Source organism: Phalacrocorax aristotelis, chromosome 6 (genome assembly GCF_949628215.1).
Source record: "Phalacrocorax aristotelis chromosome 6, bGulAri2.1, whole genome shotgun sequence".
In the NCBI taxonomy this organism is placed as follows: Eukaryota; Metazoa; Chordata; class Aves; order Suliformes; family Phalacrocoracidae; genus Phalacrocorax; species Phalacrocorax aristotelis.
Window position 1 is genome coordinate 23,072,795 of NC_134281.1, and position 22,104 is coordinate 23,094,898.

Sequence of the window (22,104 nt, forward strand, 5' to 3'; positions counted from 1 at the left end):
AGCAGACCCTGCAAAGAGACAACTCAGAAAGGATTATTCATTGTACATCCTTGCACAGTTCTGCTTTCACACACTTTGCAGGCACCCATTCTATGCGCCCTTCGTTCTCAACCGCAGCGTAGCCCCTTCCCAGGCATCTCACTTTCCATCCTCTCTCCCATTGCTCACTGCCTGGGAACCTTACTCGTACCTGCGGATAGCGCTCGCCTGCTTGAGCTTTGCCAAAGTGCTTCTCCACTGCTGTAACTTGCTCCTGCCCGCGTATAAAATGATTAAGCGAATATAATGCACGCATTAAAATAGTTTGCTGAGCTGCTATGGGTATAGCTCCCTTATACCTCTCCCCCTCCCCAAGCTGCATTATCTTTGCTTTCAAGGTGCGATGAGCGCGTTCAACTATTGCCTGCCCTGTGCTATGGTAAGCAATGCCGTGTTTTAATACAATATTCCAACCTTTACACCATTCTTCGGTACTTTGAGCCAGAAAGCATGGTCCATTGTCTGTTTTTATCTCGGTGGGCTTTCCAAGCCACGCCATCACCGTGGTCCAATGCGCAGCCAAGTGCGTTGCGGTCTGCTTCCGATGTTGAGTAACCATGATGACTCCACTATAAGTATCAACTGTAATTGCCAGGTGCCATCCGGGGGCCAACTGTGGACATTGAGTAAAGTCAGTCTGCCAGATAGCATTTGCTTCCAGTCCTCGAGGGTTGACTCCTGCCTCCCACAATGGCGAGTGCTGACAGTAAGGACAGGTGGCTACTACTTCTCTTGCTGCTCTTATTGAGACGCCACACTCCTTTGCCAAGGCTTTAGTACCCAGGTGCAGTTGTTCATGCAGTTTCTTTGCCTCCGCCAATGTCCAGACTCCCGCGGCTGCCTCATCAGCCATGCGATTCCCCTCAATCAGTGGTCCAGGCCCCGTCTGATGACTGCGAATGTGAATTACTGTCACAGTTGCTCCTCGCTGTGATAAAGCAACCTCTAGCATCAAGGCAATTTCCGTGTGTGGTACACCCTCTCGTTTCATGGACGTGACTAAGTTATACACATATAAAGAGTCCGTGCACACATTTATATGCTGATCTATATCCTTTCGCAGGGCCATGTCTAGCGCTTTCGCTTCTAGCCACTGCACACTTTTACCCTGCTCCTCATACGTCTGGCGCATCCAACTATTCTCTTCTTTCCACACTACCGCCGCTCTGTTCATCTTCGAGGAAGCGTCCATGAAATATGTTGGTCTTGGGTGAGGGGTATCCAAAACTCTACTATCCACACTCAAATCCACCACTTTGTCTGTCTCGGCCCACCTCTGTACCGTGCCTGTGACGATTTTTCCTGGATACGAGTATACCACCAATTGTATATCCTCTTCACTCTCTACCACCTTCCGCCATTTCTCCCCATTCCACGGCACTGTCAGCTTACCTGGCTCTTTCCCAAAGATTTCCTTGCTTTCCCTTCGCAGATGCCAAATCATTCCCCCAGCTACCTTGACTTTTGTGGAGAATGCATCCTTGGGAACCTTCTGATATACCCATCACAGTGGCTTTTCTTCCCCCGCCCGTATCTGATATAGCAATCCTAATCCTCCACTGGCGGTTAGAATCCAACCTGCAATTAATTCCTCCTGAGGGTCCCACTGCCATACTCCTTCCTTTTGCATTCGACGTTCTATCATCTGCAACTGCTGGACTGCCTCAGGGTCTAAAGTCCTGGGCTCCCATGGGTCGGTCCCTTTCAGCAACGCATAGAAAGGTTGCATCTCATCACCGGTGACGTGCACGAATGTCCGCAACCACTGCAGTGCTCCTACCAGCTTCTGTACATCATATAAATTTTTAACCTTAGGTGTAAGTTTAATAGGCTGAGCTTGTATGCAATCCCCTTCTATTCTAGCCCCCAGAAATCCACACACTGGTCCTCGCTGTACCTTTGCCTCAGCTACCTTGAGGCCCTGTCCCTCAAGGACCCTTTGGGTGTCTGAAAAGACTTGTTCACACAACGCTTCGGTGGGCGCAGCTATGAGGACATCATCCATGTAGTGGATCATGTAGATTCTCTCCCGATACTGCTGCCTTACTTGCTGCAATGCAGAAGCCACATACCTCTGGCAGATTGCTGGAGAATTTTTCATCCCCTGCGGAAGTACTGTCCACTGCCATCTACTACCTGGTTCTGCGCAGTTCACCGCAGGCAGAGTAAAGGCAAATCTCTTTCTATCATCTAGATGTAGCGGAATGCTGAAGAAGCAGTCTTTGATATCTAAAACAATGACTCGCCATCCTTTCGGGACAGCACTCAGATCTGGTAGGCCGGGTTGGAGAGGCCCCATGTCCTCCATTTGCTGATTCACTGCTCTAAGGTCATGCAGCATCCTCCATTGGTTTTTATCTTTCTTTTTTATAGCAAATATAGGGGTGTTCCACAGGCTCATCGAGGGCTCTAGGTGCCCTGCTTTGTGCTCTCGTTTTACTATAGCTCTTACAGCCTCTGTTTTCTCTGTTGTCAGGGGCCACTGCTCCACCCAGACGGTCTGTTCGGTTTTCCACACTAACTTGTGGTGACGAAGTCCCTCTGAGGCAGTGGCCCCTATGCTAAATTTTTCAACCCGATCCCCATCTGGGCAAGGGCGTCTCGCCCTAACAAGGGGCTTGCTACCCCATCTGCTACTAGTATGGTCACTACGGCCGTGAGGAGCTTCCCTGCCTCCTTGTCCATGACTTCGAGTTTTACAGGGCAAGTACTAGTTCTCATCTGTTGTTCTCCTCCCACCCCTATTATACGCTTTCCCATGGCAAGGGGCCAAGTTGGTGGCCACTGTTCGAGTGGCATCACTGTGACATCTGCCCCGGTATCCACTAACATTCCCAGGCATATCCGTGCCGGGCAACTCGGCTCTTGCAGGGTAATCATCACTGCTGCCATGGGTCTCTCGTCACAGCCTATGACCAAGGCCACGCGGGGGCCGTAACCTGCAAATCTTGCTGGTTCTGCTCCCCTGCCTGAAGGTTCACTCCCCCTTGGCCTGCTACGGTGGGCCAAGCTCCTGGCGCTGGCACCATGATGGGGGCCATTTGACTCACAGGAGGCGCGAATCCCCCTCGCTTCGCCCTCCTTTGGCCGTTTCCCGGCTTCGTAGTTGGACAATCTCTTGCCAGGTGTCCTGGCTTCCCACATGCCCAGCACCTCCCTACTGGGCGCGCTCCTCCTCCATTACGTCCTCCCCTTTCCGCTAGCGGGCACCCAGCTTTAAAGTGCCCTTCCCGTCCACACAAGTGACATCTCGGCCCCACCCCGGCCGCTTGCACCATCACCCTTTCTTCGCTTCCACAGTCAGGGTTCTGGCAGACGTGTGCTCCCGCACCGCCATGCTGATTCAACGCTTCCTGGCGCAAGACATGCCTAATGGTTTGACCCAATGAAGCCCCCACCGGCATGGTGTGGAGGATATCTTGTGTTTGCGGATTTGCTTGATTTCAGAGGCAATCCATAAGGACTGCCTCCTTGGCTGCTGGTGGCAATTCTGATTCTATAATAGCCTTCTGCAACCTGTCACAAAACATTGTAAATGGCTCTGCTAGTCCTTGCTGTATCTTTTGCCAAGGTTCTGCTTTTTTCTCATACCTGCCCACTTCGCTATACGCTTTGCGGGAACTCTCCGTTACCGCTTGCACTCCCTGCCCCTTAATTCTGCTGCTTGCAACTGCGGGGTTTCCAGTCCTTGACTTCTGCCAGTGAGCCGGTCAAGGGTGGTCCCTCTCAGCGGGTGGCCCGGAACTGCCACCGCTTGCTGTACGAGGGCATGGCAGGCACTGTGCATTGCCTCCTTCCAAAGTATGTACATTGTGGGAGCCAATATGGCTTTCGCCAACTGCTTAGCATCAGAGGGGGTCAACGGCGCTGCATGCACAGCGTCCAGCAGCAATCCTACTCCTTCGTCTTTCAGCCCCTTTTCTCTAATTTCTCGCCATAAACTTCGCACTAGCTTGGCATCTATCGGCGTCCACTCCACCCCTCCTCCTGGAGCTAGTCGGACAGGGAAGATCCCGGGCGTCTCTATCCTTACTCCATCGAGGCTACAATCTCTAGCTATCAGCCGCCAGTTAGGTAACTCGACTGACTGTCGCTGGGGCGCCCCCTTCGTTAAGAGTCCCGTCTGCCGCCGAGTTACTTCCCCTAGTGCGCGCATAGCCTGCTGCAGCTTCCGCAGCACGTCCTCCGCGGACCCCTCCGGAGCTGCAGCGCCCCGGACGTCCTTTTTTGATGGTCCCTCTCTTCCCTCACTCTGATTGGTCCTCCGAGTCCCTGCTGCCTTATGCCTCTTTTTTGCGCGCTGCAGGCAAGCTGCCCCCTCTTCCCACATGTGGGCATCGGTTTCTCCCCCAACGTCTGATTCGCTGCTACTCAAGGTTGTTCTATACCCCCCCGTCCTCCCCTCCAGGCACCCCAATCCCCCTCCTCGTCCGACTCCCATCTCAAGGGTTGCCCCGGGAGCCAGTCTCGAGGGTCGGGCAGAGGGCGGCGCCGCTGCCGGCACTGATCATCCTCTTCCTTCCGCTCCGTCACTCCCGTTGCGTCCGCTGCCACGTCCCCCTCCCCGTGCGCAGGTACCCGTGCCTGTGCCAAATCGTCCCAGGGGTATGCAGGGGGCATTCCAAAGGTCCTGCTGGCTCAACAGGGAACACCGCCGCTTCCCAATCCACCTCCCTGGGAGCCTCAGACTGAGTCGCTGGCCAGGCTACTCCGTCCGAACTCTCCCCTTCTTTCCCATCCCCTGCGATGCTTGCCCCTGTCTGCGTCCCCACTGCCCCTCCTGGGTCTATTTCCGGGCTACTGTCGCCTGTAGCACCATGCAGGCACCGCCGCGCCTGCCGCCACGTCTCCCGATCCTCCCGAGCTTTCAATAGCAATCGGTGTATTTTTCCCCAGAGTTGTATGTACTGCGGTTTTCCCCTCATAGCCCTTTCGGCTAACTCCTCTTTAATTCTCGCCCAATTATCTTTATTAAATATGTCTGTGGGACTCCGTATGAGCCCGTGTAATCATCCATTGGATACCCTTTGAGGTAGGCGCCTTCGAAATCGAAGTACCATATTCCCCTCCAATCCCTTCGGTACCTTTACGACTGTACCCATGGTGCGCCCACTGTCCTGCGGCTCCCCGTCCCACCCCTGCGTGCCTCAAGCTATCATTTCTCCCTGGCGAACTTGCCATGCCGCCCCGCTGATCATGTCGGGGTCACCACTTGTGGCTGTACACTTCTGTGGGAGAACTTATCCTGGGCCGCATACCTCCAGGACACAGGGCTCTACCCACCCTGGGGACAGTAATGCACAGACATCAATATGATGGATGCAAAATGTCCATTTATTTGGCTGCGTCACATGAGTATATAGCTCTTGTGCTTCCTGTTCCTGCCACTCCTATGGGGAGGAGTCTATCCCTCACAGCTCATGATCTCCTGGTCCCCGATCCCTGTCTATTTCCCTACAGTTTAGAAATACATGCATGGGAGGGAATAAAAAGTAATACTAAATTCAGAAAGAAAATGGTGGAATTTTGTTTTCCTTGATTCAGATTTCTTCATGAGACAAGAAAACAGGAAGATGATGTTTGTAATTGTCAAGCCGATTGGAAAACACAGAGCTATGCTGCATCCCCTGTCTTGGGAAGCTGTAGTGACATAAGAAAATCTATGCATTTTGTAAGGTACAGAATGGTCAGACCTCTGTGGACCTCATTATCATCACATCATTTCTCTCTTCCTCTCCTTCTGTATGCATATATGTATGTGTATATATAAAAAGTGTGTGTATAAAAATATTGAAAATATTCCAATTTCATACCAAAGCAAGCAAATCTCCCTGTTTGGGTAGGTTATCCTGCAATTCCCAACTTTTTTGTGAAATATCTCTTGCTGACAGGTATAGCAGGCAGAACTCTGAGATGTCACAGTACTGGCACACTTGGGGACTGACACCAGTAAAATAAATTCTTATGAGCTCGAGGAAAAAACTTTATTGTAAAACAAATTAACTGATGGATATTATAAACTGAAAAGATTAAAACATATCTGATTTGCGAACCTTTTACCCATCATTCAAACAATGAGCTCTGTATGCTTTTGAAACCTTCTCACTGGTATCAGTTTATCAGCAGCTGGCTGCAAACCACAAACTGCAGAGCCAGGCATAAACTCCCTGGCATTTGGAGGGGGCATCTGTATGGGCGTTTGGACTCCAGTCCAGCCGTATTAATGACCTGGAAGAAGGACAAGCCCTAAACACTGATAGTCAGGGTTTCCTAGGTCATCGTTTTCTTCCAGATCGTCATTAATCCCCAGAAAATGCATGCTGTGCCTCCGTTGCTAATGCCTAATTAACCCCATAACGGCAACACCTCTGTCACAGCTATAGGTATTTTTTCTTCCCCCCCTTAAATGTGTAGCAGACCCTAATACTTCTCAATCAAGGCACATGCTTTCCAAGAGGCACAGCAGACTGTAGGTTATCAACTACACTCCAATTACTGGGAAAAAAGGTCCCTGTGGAGTATAGCTATGTCAGATGACACTTTGTACAGCTGCTGGAAATGCATTAACCGTTAAAAACCTGATGATCCCAAGACTGTATATGCATCTCAGATCTTTGAATACAATGTTCTCTTGGAAGATATAATGCAGAGAAAGGCTGTCAGCTTTAGTATCTTTTCTTGCAAAATATGCTTTCCCAGGACTTCCTTCAGCTGTTGGACATAGGGTGACTTTCCAGGATTCCCAGAGAATTATGGCTGTCACTGAACCAATCAGAGCAGCAAAGAGCAGCTGTGACTAAGTAGTTAAAAGTTTATTTTCTCTTCACTAGCAGTGGGTGACTCAAGTTTTACCTCCTGCATCCATGATGACTGTTGAGAATTACCAAATCCTTCTGGCTTATGGCATACAGTAAAGGCACTTGTGCTTCACATGTTATTTTCAGCCCTGTGGAGGCAGAGCATATTTTGACCTCTGTTTTAGAGAGGAGCCAAAGCAAAGAGGGATATTTTAATCATCCCTCATTTTGGATGCCCAGGTCAAATAATCTCTGACCAGATTTTTCAGAACACGTGTTAGGATGTAGGTGACCCTCCCACTGCTCCTCATATGGGGAGACACCCCATGCACCTCTGCCAGCAAGATGTTAAGCTTTTCACCTGATGTTAGCTTCTCCAGACTGTTTTGTTAAACTTTTCTGCCTTAGGCAATTTCTCCAGCATCTCTTTAGCAATGCCTGCCTTATTCCTGGTCTGCGAAAACAAGTCATCAGCTTCCCTCTCATGCTTACTGCAGTCGTTCATCAGAGTGGAAAGTGCTGTTTGCCCCCACAGTTTGTGACAGAGAAGTATAAATTCTGTCTCTCTAAGCTTATTACTGTTTGGAGCAAACATATTTAGAGCAGGAGGAAGATCTATCTTTGTGTCATTTGATTCCTACAAATAATCTGAACTTGGTTAATTCTGGCCTGGATTTTGGAAGTTCATCCATGCTGGCCAAATTACATGTCTCTTTATTGCCTTCTGTATTTCATTATTTTCTGATCCTCTCAAAATCTCTCTGAGCAAGCTGCTGAGCTGAGGCTTCTTACTTTCATGGGCTGTCTACAGCACAGTCCAGGAGCTGAAGTGCTCAGAAAGTACACAGAAGCTGTTTCAATCATGCTTTAAAATTATTTGTTCCAGATTTTTGCTTTTGCAAACAGCCTTCAAATTTTAATAATCAACTCAAAATTTGATGAGACACAGTTTTGCTCTTAAAGATACGGATATGCTAAATATACACTGTTCCTATTTCTCCCACAAGTACAGAAATGGGGGTGAACATGCTCAAAACACCCAGCAAGTTATTCTAGCCAGCATGATCCCCAGTTGTCCTCTTGGGCTTTCCTGGAATATATTGGAAGTAGAATAAGAAGCCCCTAAACTCTGTGCTCAAGCCCAGAGCAATTTTCAGGAAAATCTTGATACACACCAGAGAAAGAAGGGTCAGGAATCCACCTATTAATCCTTTGCTGTTGCTATTCACCTCAGTTTAGCCCTTTTTTCTTTTAATCCTTAGGTGGTACCAGCCCACCAGTCAGAAACACTGGTATGTTTATTTTAGCTTGTAGCAATCTGGCAACTGGAATCACTCAGCCCCAAGCACCACATCACCTGCTCAGACCATAAACATGGTCCATACAGCTTGCTCAGGACATTCCCCTGTTCATAGCTTTTTTCGGCTTCACCTTTGCTACCCACTCACCACTGCCCTTACTAGCACTGCAGTTCTTATGCATATGTGCTTTTGCAGATGGGGTGTGTGTGCCACTTTAAAGGTTTGCTCCCCCAGGCCTAAAGGCAACATTGTGTGGACCACTTAGGACAGCACCATACAGGCAGAGCAATGGAGGGGCGCAGCTTTGCTGCGGGAGCCTGTGACCTAGGTCTCTTTTCACTGGGGGTGGAAGCTTGCCACCTGGAAATTGCTTTTCCTTTGCCATAGCACTTTCTGGCTTTCACATACTGCTGGAAAGAGCAATGGTTATCTGTAAAGGTAAGAGCAGCATTTAAAATGGCATTGGTCAAAATGAAGAGGGTAGCAGTGTAGTAACTGTAATTTTGAAGGCTACACAGATGGATTTGAATAATGGAATAAAGCTAAAATCTGAAGATATATATCTCTCTCTCCCTTCCCTCCCTTTACCTTCTCCCCCCCAAGCCAGAGTAATCTGAGCATTAGTGCTAATTCAATAGCTGATTCAGCTCTTTACTTGGGAATTGTCTGTGCAGATGATAGAGGTCACCTTAAGTCATTCGTCAGATTTACTTTTTGGAAAGCAGAGGATGGAGACATTAGCTCCCTTCAGGGACTGGGATGTGGATATTTGGGGTTTGGGTTTTGTTTAGATTTCTTTTGACAATCTGTGTATAGAGGCTTGAAACAGAAATGGACTTCAGAAATATGTACTATACCTAGCAATAGCATGTTAGATTTTAATCCTCGCAGCTGTGATAAACGGGGAAAGAGCATCGAACTTGTTCTCAAAATTTGCATTAAGTGTGTTGACGCTGACAAACTGTTTCTCTGGGGTGTACTGTGGTTGTTGTGCGGAAGAGATGGGAGAAACTTCTTTTTGCCTAAAACCCCCTTTGGTTATTTCCAGGGTGATCAGGCAGACCCTTTTTTCTCCAGAATTAGTTTTAACACTTTGAAAAATAGTGGTTTTCTCTCTGAAAGAGGCTATGTATACTGAATAACACAGAAGATTTTAAGTTCATTTTTACCTAGTCTGTAGGTCATTAATTTTTCCTGATCTACTTGCTCATCTAAACGTTGAATTAGCTTTGATGGAACAGGAATTAGTTTTGGAAATAATCTGGCTTAAGTTTAAAAGCTATTCAAGCCTATCAGCCCTACCTAAACCCTACCTTAGCATTCCTGGATAAAATATCTGTGTTCCAATGCATCACATCCACAATGACCAATGCTGTCAAATTTAACTTTTTGAATTTGGATACCCAGGTAGAAACCTGACAGCTTTTCTCCCAGATAGGCTGATCCCCACCATACTGATGCAGAAGAATTGTATTCCACCGCTTGAAGGAATGTTTTGTAAAATGGTGAGAAGTCAAAGATAGCCTGTGGCCCAGACCTTGGTACAAAACATCATAGATCTGCCAGACCATCCACTAGATGGAAGTGTTATCCAGTCCCTTCGTGATAGGATAGCCACTTGCAAGGACAGAAGCATCACATGGATTTGAGAGGCCACAAAAATTCATCTCAAAGTCCCTTACTGTCTGCTTTCCCCTGCCACCAGCGCACTCAGCTCCAGTTTGAGCAGAGCACAGCAAGAGGGACCTGCACTACACTTAAGACACTCATTTGCCCATGGTTGGAACACTGCGGGGCATTTTGCCCTGGTATTATGTTACAAGACCTGCACAGAGACTCAGGCAGTGCTATGTGAATGGTGAGGGTAGTGAATTACAACCGTCAGTGAAAATGAAACAGAAGACAGTATTTTTTCAGCTTTTCCTGCCACAGTTATCACCCGAAATCCAAGAGACAGTTTTTCCCTTTTTGTATGTTTCTTCCATCCTCTCCCCAACATTCTGTTTATTCCTGCCCTCTTTTTTTCTCATCTTTCAAAAGATCAAATACTGTATAAACATTGTCTTCATTATTACAGCCACATATATGATCTGCACAGTTGCTCCTTCTGTCATAACTGCCCTGCTCTCCTGGTGTATTCTTCATTCCCATACTTAAATAATTTTTTCTTTTTGATTATCCTTCCAGAAAAGGTCAGCTCTTTGAACAATTGCTCTTACCTTTGTCTCCTTGTTAATAATCTCCCCACCCTCTTTTCCTGCACACTGATCTCAGGTCCAGTCATGCTTACCTTCAATTGGAAATGCCTGAGGCTAGGGAGTATGTGTAATTATGAAAGGAGTGATTAAATCTCATTACTCTGAAGAAATCACAGTTAACAATGTCCTTAAGAAGCCAGATGAATGTGTATTGAATCAATGATGCTATAAGAAGATGGAAGAATTACTATATGACGTTTATGCCTTTACAAAAATCAGTCTCAAATTAGGCTTATTTTTGTCCAAAACCTAGATAAATCCTTTATAATAGTATGCTCTCTTTATTCTAGAAAAAAAAAATCTCTGCTTGTGGCAAGCTGCCGCATCAGATTCTTTACTACATAAGAACACCATGTGCTGCTAAAACTTGTGCTTGAAACAATAAAATATAAGTTGTCATGATTGGAAAAAAATTATAGGATCAAGAGCTGTACCTATATACAATTAAAACCATCATCGACTGAAGACAGCCTTCTTGTTATAGCTACTATTTCCTTAGTTATTGGCAGGACAGATGCAACTGTCAGAGAGAGGAGTATTAAGCAATAGGTCAAAAATGTTAGCAAAACACTTTGAAGGCTCACAATGTACTGGTAAAAAAGGCTTGTCCTCAGCACAGTTGGTGAAGATTAACTTCAGTGGCTTTGCTCTGAAGTACCTCACACCCACAAACCTTTTTCCTTGGATTTTTTTTAATAACTAAATGCTTGGAGGAATAATTTGGCACTTGAATATATGATTAAACCCATTCATAGTGATGCAAGACCTACTGGCTTTGAACAAAGTACAGTGTGGAGGCATCTCTGTTCCAATATCACTGCTGCTTACTGATCAGGTCCTACCACTTCCACGCTGCTCTGCTGAGCCCCATCTTTCCACCTTCATTCCCTATGTGATGACAGGTCTTTCCAGGCAGATGCAGCTTCCATCTCCAAGCACGCAACACCAGGGCTTGTCCTCTCTGACGTTTGCTTTCCCATCTCCCAGTACTTTGGATTACCTGTCAGCTGCAGGGAGACCTGTCCTGGCAGCTGGAGCTGGCTGGTCTCAGGGAGATAGGAACCACCATCACTCTCTGTATCTCCAAATAGATATAACAAATACAAGACAGTGGATGAGCAGGGTTTAGCTGGAATAACAGTTAAACAAAGAAGCTCTGGCACTGGCAACAGGAATGTTAACAACAGCAAAAGGGTTTTAGGAGCATGTGCAAAGTACCCAGTTATGAAGGGGAATAGGTGAGATCCCACAACCAGCTGCTGTATTTTGTAGATTTCCTAATTACTGCCCAAATTTTTGGGACACACAATTTGCACAAAAATTGTTCTCTTCTCTCTCTTCTTTCTCTTTTTTCCTACTGTAAGATCAGCACAATGAAAAGAGGGGACAGAGAGCTGAGTGGGAAATGGCTGCCATATCACATGGAGAGACAATCCAGCTCCCAGGAGCACAGAAGGTTTGAAAACATTACTTCGTCCACATGCACAAGTCTGAAAGATCTGACTACGTATAGCACAAGGCAGCAATACACCCTGTTCTGCCCAAGTGAAAAGCTGAGGATGTATTTCAAAATCTCATGGTGCTCTGCAGCTGCGGTGATTCCACAGGAAAACAAGACAGGGCCAATGAGCCCTGCTTTCCGAGCCGCTCCTGCTGATCCAGTGACAGGGAGACAGAAAACCTGCATAAAATAAGAGTGCCGTGAGATATTTATATAGCCTAGGTGGAGTAACAAAGCAGGGTTCATGCAATGAAGCATTTGAAGTGGGACTATGAAGACTGTAACCATGCAGGAGAAAGAATTATAGCAGGAGTTGAACTGAGGGCTTTGATGACAAAGTCTTAGTAAAGGAGATTGTGAACAGCTGCAGGTGTTTAATCTAAAGATGGGGTTGGACCTTTTAAAGGCTTACTGGACAGGCAAGCAGCATGAGGTAATGGCAGGAAAAAAAACTGAATAGAAGAGAAATTCAGCCTTGTGAATATAGCTGCATGGGATCAGTCTGACTGACCATCTACATATCTATCATCATCTATCTGCCAGAAGTGAAGGAGGAAAGGGCAATCTCAGCATCAGTTTCTCAAAATGCTCCAGTTTCAGTCATTCGGTGTTTACGTAGATTATAAATAGTTTAGCAGAGTACAGGGTCTTGAAGTAGGGGAACATGGAGGCCATGGTATAAAATCTCATTCAGCTGTCTCTAAGGATACCCCACAAATCTCAGTTTTCTGATTGGCTTGCTTAGTTCTCACTCTCACTTCAGCTCTTCTCATTGGGAAATTACACTATAATCACAGCCTGCTGCAGAACTAGGTGGAAAAGCTGTGGGAAATCATCCCTTTCTTTTGCTGTTGATTTTATCAGTATTTGTGGAAATGCAGAAGTTCAGTTCTGTCCAATCTGAATTACTGGCATATAGAAAAATCTGTAACAGTGATGTGCAGGCATAGCTGTATATAGCCAGCACATATACTTTAAGGATCCTGGAGTTGACAATGTATTTGCTTGTTTACAGAAGCAGTAAAAACAAAAAGACTCTTCATTTCACCACTACAAATATTTTCTTTTCATGGAGAATTTTGGCACATGGTAAGTGTTTGGACCATGTAATAAATACAGTTTATGTTCCCATTTTTATATTTCATTCTAACCTTGTATATGAAAGCCATAGGATTTATATTTTTCTAATCAATTTGTCTCCTTCTACCTCACCCTTCAGTATTTCCTTTGGAGCAACATTGGTTTCCAGGCTGAAAATGTTCATGATTCAGTCTCAGCTCTTTTCTAAAGGGAATAAATGCAAGCATCTCTGTGCAAATTGCAACATTCTGGTCAGTATCTTCTAAGCAGAAGAACTCAAGATACCTAATTACAGTTCTGTATATGCTAGTTGGTTCACATATATTTTTAACATTCTAAAAGTAGGAATCCTTCTGGTTTCGCCTCACCTTCCAGGACTTTGGTGGGGAATCCATTCTCCTTACAACACTGACACTTCAGTGTTTCCTTCTGTTTGCTTGTGTCAGGATAAGAGCCACAGCTGCACAAGTAAATAAGCCAGGGAATAGCCTGGCTTTATTCTGCTGGAAGAAAGCTGTAGAGAACAAGGTACAGAAATAATATGTGCTAGGCTCAGGAAATGCTCTCTTCCCTCTCTCTTTCTTGTTAGGTCAACAGGCAGTAGAGATGGCTGAAAAGAGCTGTTGAAGCAAGGTCTGTTGTGAGCCTGCAGCCTGGCATGCCTCTTCACTAATGGCCAGAGCTCAGCTGTTGTGCATGAGGGCAGATTTGTTTACCTTAGGGGCCAGCTGGGGTGGTAGGTTTCTACCCAGTGCAAGTTGAAGTGAAATGTGATGCCTGAGAGTGCCTTTAACAGGGATGTAGATGATCTGTAATTGCAGCTGGGCAATTGGTAGAGATGACATTGCATGCTAGCAATTCTGCCTAAACAAAAGTAGGATACGTTACCCAGAGAGGCTGGGAGTAGCTGAATCAAGCTATGGGAGACCTGACCTTCCCATGGGGTGTTGGACTGTGTCCCCCAAGGTGCATCCTTCCAACTTGCCCTTCCGTGATCTGGGGCTTGGCGCAGGTCTGGTTCTCACAGGAGATGCTAGAGGGGCAGCCTGCACCCCAGAGACCCTCTGTCTGTCAAAGTCCTCTGTCCCTGGATCAGTAAGTCTCCTCCAGCCTGTTCAGATACCTCTGTGCACAGCTGTTGGGTATGAGTCTTTCAGCCAATGTTACTCAGGGAAGAACAATCCTCCCAGGGGGGAGCATCTGCACTGGTTACATGCAAATCTCTGTGAGAAGCAGTAAAACTGATGTGGTGTCTAGGAAATTGGAACAGCATTTAGCCTCCATGGGTAGTGCCTGTGCTGACCCTTTTCTTCTTTCTTTTGTAGTTATAGAAGAGAAGAAAATATACTTGGTTCCTGCTCCTACTGCTGCAAGCCATTAACTCCATTCCATTTCACAGCTGGGTGCTGTTTTCCTTGGGGGGAAAGTGATGCAATAAACATGCTTGGAATAATAAAAGCTCTCTACCCCATTAATGACTTTTTGAATTAGGTCTTTGGGAAGAGATTTTGAAAGGTAGTGCATGAGGTCCTATTTCTCCATCTACTTTTGAAATCTTTCTCTCTTACTGTATAGGCTCCAGGAGTGACTGGGTCACCCGATACAAGTCACAGCAGGGTCTTGGCTTTGGCCAGATTTCTACTTAGATAACCAGGCTGCAATGCCCTAGTGGATGAGTTGTTGGTGAGCACCACCTTAAGTTACTGCTTGACTGTTTACACCAGACCAAAAATGTGGTAGGCAAAAAAATCTTTTTGCATGGGGGATGTGTTGTGCTGTAGAGAAGGTTAAGGAGGCATTCTTCCTTCTCCAGAAAGCAGACAGTCATCCAACTACTAAAGAGGATAGGGGATATATTATTTGAAAGGTTCAGTGAAATTAAAGTTTAGTCTTGTCCCTGAAACAAGTCACACTTTTTTTTTTTATAATGCATCTATTGCCAAGAAGAGTATTCTAGAGATTAGAATAGGAAACTGTGATTTTCTTGGACCTCCTCCTAGCTGACTGCATTGAGACTACCTGCCAAAAAGTAGTTTCAAAGTGTCTTCTCTGTATCTGGCTTATGGGTGCATGTTCCTGCATTCACTATATCTGCAGCTCCCACTGGCTTTATCACTACTGAACATCCAGAGCTGCAGTGGAAATTAAAAACCCAGAATCCAAAGCCTTTCCCAGAAATAAATATATACTTCTGTGTAAAAGGTGTTGTAATTCATAGCTGTTACGTGGTTGTCCATGCAGATATCAAGCTATATAAATAGTAGTTATCTATATCAAACATTCAAATAATCATTGTGTAGTTTAGTGAACCTTATCTGAAGACTGTCACACAAATGCAAAGCTTTCATTTCAAAGCAGATCATTTGCTTTCAGGGCTCTTTTAGCTGCAGTTTGTATTTCATGGGTCTGACTCACCTTTCCCACAAAAGGCCAAATGTACTTACCAGCCACTCTCAAAACCAAATTTCCTATGTAGTAAGAGGGACTCTTTCATGCTTTCAAAGAACAACCCCTTCCCTATATAGGTACCTTATATGAAAACAGAATGTACAGGACATGCTATGAAGAGCACAAGAGTTAGCTTCCAAAGAATAAAAGTCAGTCCTGCAGTGATGTTTTATTTGGGTGTGCGATGTAATAAAAGAAGGTACACTGAGTTATACAATTTCCTTTAGGCTGGTTTAATTTTAAGATAAATGCCGTCACATATGTCAAGTTAATGTGCTTTTATCCCACTTATGTCAAACTGGGAGACAGTATCCCTTTCCTCACTGGACCAACAACAGTTAAGGAGCAAAATAAAGCACTTCTCCGGCCATGATGTCTCTTGCATGACATTGCAGACACCTAGGTAAGGAATTTTACTCATGTCAATGGGATCTTTGAAGTTATTCAAATACAGAACTGTTTGCAGAAATTGGCCTGTGGTTTGCCTAATCAGTGTTGTAGTTTTAGACAGATACTTCTGGTCAAAACTCTGCTTTCCTTGGTCCTAGCTGGGCCTAATTTCTGACATCTCCTTATCCTAAATATGTGTTCAAAGGCCAACTTGATGATTCCAGTTGGTTTATTTAATTTTTCTTAATGTTTATGTCTTTGCACTGAATTATACTCTCAAGCACTAGAACAGGCTGCCCAAGGAATTGGTTGAGTCATCACCCCTGGAGGTATTTAAAAGACATGCAGATGTGGTGCTTAGGGACATGGTTTAGTGGTAGACTTGGCAGTGTTGGGTTAACAGTTGGCCTCAATGATCTTAAAGGTTTTCCAACCTAAATGATTTTATGATCCTTAGAATAATTTGCCATTTTAAATATGTTACTTTACATAGCAGTACATAATCAGCTGGCCAAGTAAAACATTTGGTTTACTATTCTCTCCATGAGAATGTCTTCAGGAAGCAATGTGACATTAATTGCCCATGTGCAAAAGGTCCACAGCAGTAGGAGTTTAATATTCAGTGCTAACAGGTAAAGGTGAGGCTGATGGATTTAGAAATGTTGAGAGTGGCACTGCATTGTGGCAGGGGCCATGCACAATTGCAACAAAGAGGAGGTTTTGAGGTGGCCAAAGCCTGGTCTCCTAGGCTTAGCTGAGCAGTGAAAGACAGGAAGCAAGAAGAGCTTGGGAAAATGGGAAGGAAACAGAGGTTGCAAGAGCAAAACATATGGGTGAAATACTGATAAATGCTGTACTCTTAAAAATTGATAGTCACAATGATGTAAAAAATATAGCTAGTTTCAGTGAAGTGGCACACATGTGGAGGATCTTTTTCAAGTGTGACAGATCTGGGATATATATGGGATATCTGTGTGGAAGGTATGCTTAGATGGAAACAGAAGAATGCTGGTTTGTCTTGGCATCATATGTGATATGGGTTTTCATTTATAGTAGCACTTCTTCAGTGGACCTTCTCATTGTAATGGTGGGTTATAATTACCATATAATTTGCATTCATTACTGCCTCTGAGAATTGCAGGTATTCAGTCAAGAATAGGACCATTAACATTTCTTTTATTTGTGCTACATGTTGAATGATGTTAACTGTGTAATAGTCTGAATTTCTTCATGACAAGGTGATAAAGGGTTGCAGTTCTTTGGATGAGGTTTCACATCAGGCTGGTTTCCAGCTGGTTTCCAGCTCTTCCCCTCCAACTGCAAGTCTTTTTCCAGATACAGTGATGAAAGATGTAGCTTATGCTTTGGCTAGCCTACAGTCTTTCCTGACAGAAGAAGAAAGCAAAAGTCTAATTCTATTTTTGTTTGTATTTTTGTCAACAGTTTTCTTTTTTTATGTGTTATTGACAGCCCACCATCATATGGGGAGTCCTTGGCAGCTACCAAAAGCAATGGGGCATGTGCTAAGAAGAAAATGCACTTCTTCCCTTGCACAGTCCTAGTGGCCAGTCTGGTGGGCTGACACTATGGATGGAGGCACCTAGTCCCACAGACATTGCTTAGGAAAAGCTGTGGCATGTCTGCTTTTATCTTGCTATGGGATTAGTTACATTTATAGCAGCAAAGAATTTGACTGCTGGGTAAAAGCATGTGCTTCTCAAGTACTGCACCTCTGTTTTTTTATCAGTATAAATGTAGGCTCATTCTTGCTTTTTAAGCAAGTCTCTCTGTAGAAGAGACCTGACTCTTGCTGTGCACCAGTAGTATCTCCAGTGAAGACAGTACAGCTATATTTGTCTATAACTAGTGTGAATAGACGCCTGCTATGCAGCCTGTGAGTTTACACCCTGCACCAATACACCCCCGAGTCTGCTTTGCAGATACACAAAAGACACTTTCAAAAATTATTCAGACATATAAAACTGCAGTAGTCACAGAAAGTACCCTATTAAGGTCTAATTGTTTAAATGGTTACATTTAACAAGGTGCAATTAACTTGGTGCTCTGTTTCTTTTTCTTCTCCAAACTGAGCAGTGAGGCTTTTTGTTATATTTTAATTGTGGATTTTATAACATCCGGTGAAAATGCTGGCCATGTCAACACATTATAGCCATCCCTGAAAACACATTAGAGTTATCCCTAAAAATGTCTGATTTTTTTTTGTCGCCTGGGGTTGCCGCCTTTTGGATTTTGGGTTTTGGTTGGGTGTTTTTTTTTAATAGCAAGTGTTTTTAATCAGTTCTTGAATGGCAATATTATCTGAAGGCCTGAGCAGAAGGATAGACATCAAAGGACAAAAAATAAGATAGAAGTCTATTTATTTCTAACCAGATGTATAAAACAGGAACCTACTGTTACAATATCAAATCCACACAGTAATATTTCCAAGTGCTAAAGTTGAGCCCTGCCTCAGTTATCAGCTGCTGACATTGACCAGAATGATACATTTTGCTTTCATAAAATATTTTAGTTAGGAATAATAGGAATTTAGTAGGAATTCAAGTTATTAGTAATTAATACATTAATTATAGCAGATGTCAGTGAAATCTGTGAATTCCCAAAACACAGAAGTAGAAATAGCATTATCCAAAACCCAATACATTTCTGTTTCATAACTCATTAGTTCAGTGCTAAAAGCACAGACTAATTCAGCTGGGTTCTGGATCATACCCTGTTTCTTTTACAGTACCACTATCAGTGAGCTGACAGGCTGGCAGCTTTGTCCCTGCATACTGTGACCTCTCTGTGTGCTTCTACCTCTTCCCAAAATGCAGTAACTTTGCTTTACTACCAGTCTATGCAGCTTCACCAGCCTTCTGATTTTTCTTTATTTAAACCTGATGTTCATGTCATTGAGGGCCCTTATATTTATATAACAGAAGAAAATAACAAGCTCAGACCTACTGTGAATTTAGTTGATTAGTTTTTAAATTAATGAAAATTAACACCACAGTTAGGTTTTGAGGGTTTTTAAAAAGTTTTTCCTTAATCTAGTCTAGAAAATTGGCACTATGTTTAGAACAGGGCAAAATGAGTAGAGAGGGACTAACAGCCATTTCTCACAATGTTGGGCGACTTAGCAGTGCAATGGTCATGTGAATGCACCAGGAAGAGATTTAATTTACAGTATGGCTTCAATGATGTGGGGAAAATGCTCTATTTTAAAGTTAGGCTCATCTATTGAGTGACATTAAGTCATTCAAAATAGATAAATTCTGGCCCAGAGGTGAGGTGAGGTGACATAGAAGTGTACTTGCTTGGAAGTAGAAAAACTTTTGAAAGTGGCTTTTACATGAGCCTTGTCTTGAACAAAAAGCAGATCTGATGCACTTCCCAGAGACTTGCTTTATATTAGGAAAACTGGCATTGCCAAGAAGATATTCTAGCAGCAAGGAAATCACCTGACTGCAGAAATGCTACCTCACTGCTTTTCACAAATTAGCTCTTCAGCAAAAACTATGGAGAAGGAGGTGCCAGCAGCAAACTAGGACTCTGGTACTCACAGGGGGTGCACAGATGCTCTTCAAAGGCACCAAAGCGGCTGTGTCCCATTGGTGTTATAAGAGCATCCTCTCTGGGGCCAAAACTCTGACTCACTGATTTTACCAGTGTCACATCAATCTGGAGGAATTCAACTGACTTTAGTGAAATTCCTGCTGTGCGTAACAGTGGAGCCAAAAGCAGACTCCAGCTACACCTGTCTCACTTCAGAGCTTATGAGAAAAGGGAAAATACACAAACTTCATTTATCACACTGTTGAAAGTAAGTAGAAATATTTCTTAATTGTTCAGAGGAAAGCAAAATCTGTCCCTGCCAAAATGCATGCTGCATTTCCGTGTGTCTGCATAACTATATTACTCCCCTGTAAGTGAGCTTTGGCACCTGGGACCCTTTTGAGTTATAATATGAAAATGAAGATGGGGAAGGGGTGGGGGTGGGGAAGAGAGAGAGAGAAATAGCATTGCAATGTTCCACTTGGTTATACTGGTACATCCTGCTGTGCAGGCTCTTGTTTTGCTTCACTTTAAATATATGCCTAAATGATTTATCTAAAATAAAACAGCCTTGGTTTAAATCCAAATAAGGGTGTGTTTACCTCATCAAAAGAGAGTGAGTAATGGCAGCTCATTTACTGCTCATCAATCAGATTTGCAAAGATTATTTAAAAGGGAACATTTTCAGCAGGGTGAAGCATAAACACGGTCCATTACTGCAGTTCAGTAGAAGAGGTCAACCACTTGGAATGGCCTGGCCTTTTCTGCAGATCTACAGGAGAGGCTTCCTCAGGTGACTCAGACTAAGGAAGAAAACTGCTGAAAAGCAAAAGGGCACAGCATGGTCTAGAGAAGCTGTAGATGGCTCTGTGGGAGGTGCTGGGCTTGCAGTGCAAGGACGGGGGAAGAGAAAACAGGTACATCACATAAGCATAGAACAATTAAGGTTGAAAAAGACCTCTAAGATCATCAAGACCAACTGTCAACCCAACACCACCATGCCTCCTAAGCCACGCCCTGAAGTGCCACATCCACACATTTTTTTTAAACACCTCCAGGGATGGTGACTCCACCACCTCTCTGGGCGGGCTCTTCCAATGCCTGACCACTCTTTCAGTAAAGAATTTTTTCCTAATATCCAAGCTAAACCTCCCACGGTGCAACTTGAGGTCTTTTCCTCTCATTCTATCACTAGTAACCTGGGAGAAGAGACCAACACCCACCTCACTACAACCTCCTTTCAGGTACTTGTAGAGAGCAATGAGGTCTCCCCTCAGCCTACTCTTCTCCAGGTTAAACCACCCCAGTTCCCTCATCTGCTCCTCTTAGGACATTTTCTCCATACCCTTCACCAGCTTTGTTGCCCTTCTCTGGACACACTCCACAACTCAATATCCTTCTTGTAGTGAGGGGCCCAAGATGTTTGAGGTGGGAAAAAATCCTGCCTTCATCTCTGGCTTGTTCGCTCCTGGCAGAGTAAGGAAGTATCCTGAGCATCTGGCTCCTGCTATGACTAGCAGATGGTGTGCCAGACATGCCGTTATTTGGACCCTCCGGCCATTCTTCCTTTGCAGCTCCTGGCAGTAGGCCAAGCACTTATCAGGCTGGATATCCAAGCGCTCAGGTTAAGGAGCGATCCCACAGTTGTATGCTCCCAAATCCAGCCCAGGCATTCCATCAAATGTCCAAAGTCACCTCTTTCTCTTGATGCTTAGACATATCTACATTTCAGTTTCATGACAAACATCTCTTAATTCCTCTGCTCATTTCTTGCATACAGATGTTACTTCCAGCAGCTTTCTACCAGGAACTCACGAAACTCTTGAAAATAAACCTTTTCAAGTCACCTGAGCCTTTCAGGTTCTTATTTTGAAGCATGTTTTGTTTAAGAACAGTCATTACCATACCTTACCCAAACATCTAGGCAGTCCCAAATTGTTCTTAGCCCTAAAATTTTTTTTCTTAAATAGAAAAAAAGAGAAGAAACTGGGGACAGCTCAATGGGATTTCTTTTGGCTGTTTCAGGGCCAGTTTAAATATTTGTTGTTCTATGTTTGCTATAGCTAAGCTGTACACAAATGAAGTGAATAAAAGGAAAATGAAACAATGATGAGCTGTACCATCATATTTTAGTACACTTGAACTAATCCAAAGTAAGATATAGAAAGAAAGGTGTATTTAAGTATTCTTATGTCTGCAGTCATCCCAATTTTAGGCACAGGTTAGGTTGCCTTTCTACTTTCATTTAGAATCACAGAATCACAGGTTGGAAGGGACCTCAGCGATCACCTAGTCCAACCTTTCTAGGAAGAGCACAGTCTAGACAAGGTGGCCCAGCACCCTGTCCAGATGACTCTTGAAGGTGTCCAACGTGGCCAAGTCAACCACTTCCCTGGTGAGATTATTCCAATGGTTGACTGTTCTCACTGTGAAAAATTTTCCTTTCATGTCCAATTGGAATCTCCCCAAGAGCAACTTGTGTTTATTCCCCCTTGGCCTCTCCATGTGACTCCTTGCAAAAACAAAGTCTCCGTCTTCTTTGTAGCTACCCCTTAAGTACTGGTACACGGTGATGAGATCCCCTCTAAGCCTCCTTTTCTCGAGGCTGAACAAACCCAGTTCTCCCAGCCTATCCTCATATGGCAGGCTTCCCAGTCCTTTGATCATCCTGGTGGCCCTTCTCTGGACCCCTTCCAGCCTGTCCATATCTTTTCTGTATAGCAAGGATCAGAACT

General features: G+C 44.4%; 1 long non-coding RNA gene across 1 annotated transcript; it reads left to right on the forward strand.

The window, feature by feature from the left end:
• The first annotated feature begins 5,313 nt into the window (after nt 1–5,313).
• Nucleotides 5,314–14,434, forward strand: LOC142058798 (uncharacterized). Its single transcript, XR_012661111.1, has 4 exons — nt 5,314–5,715; nt 12,912–12,985; nt 13,116–13,227; nt 14,302–14,434. It is a non-coding gene; the product is annotated as an uncharacterized LOC142058798 (long non-coding RNA).
• Nucleotides 14,435–22,104: the final 7,670 nt, after the last annotated feature.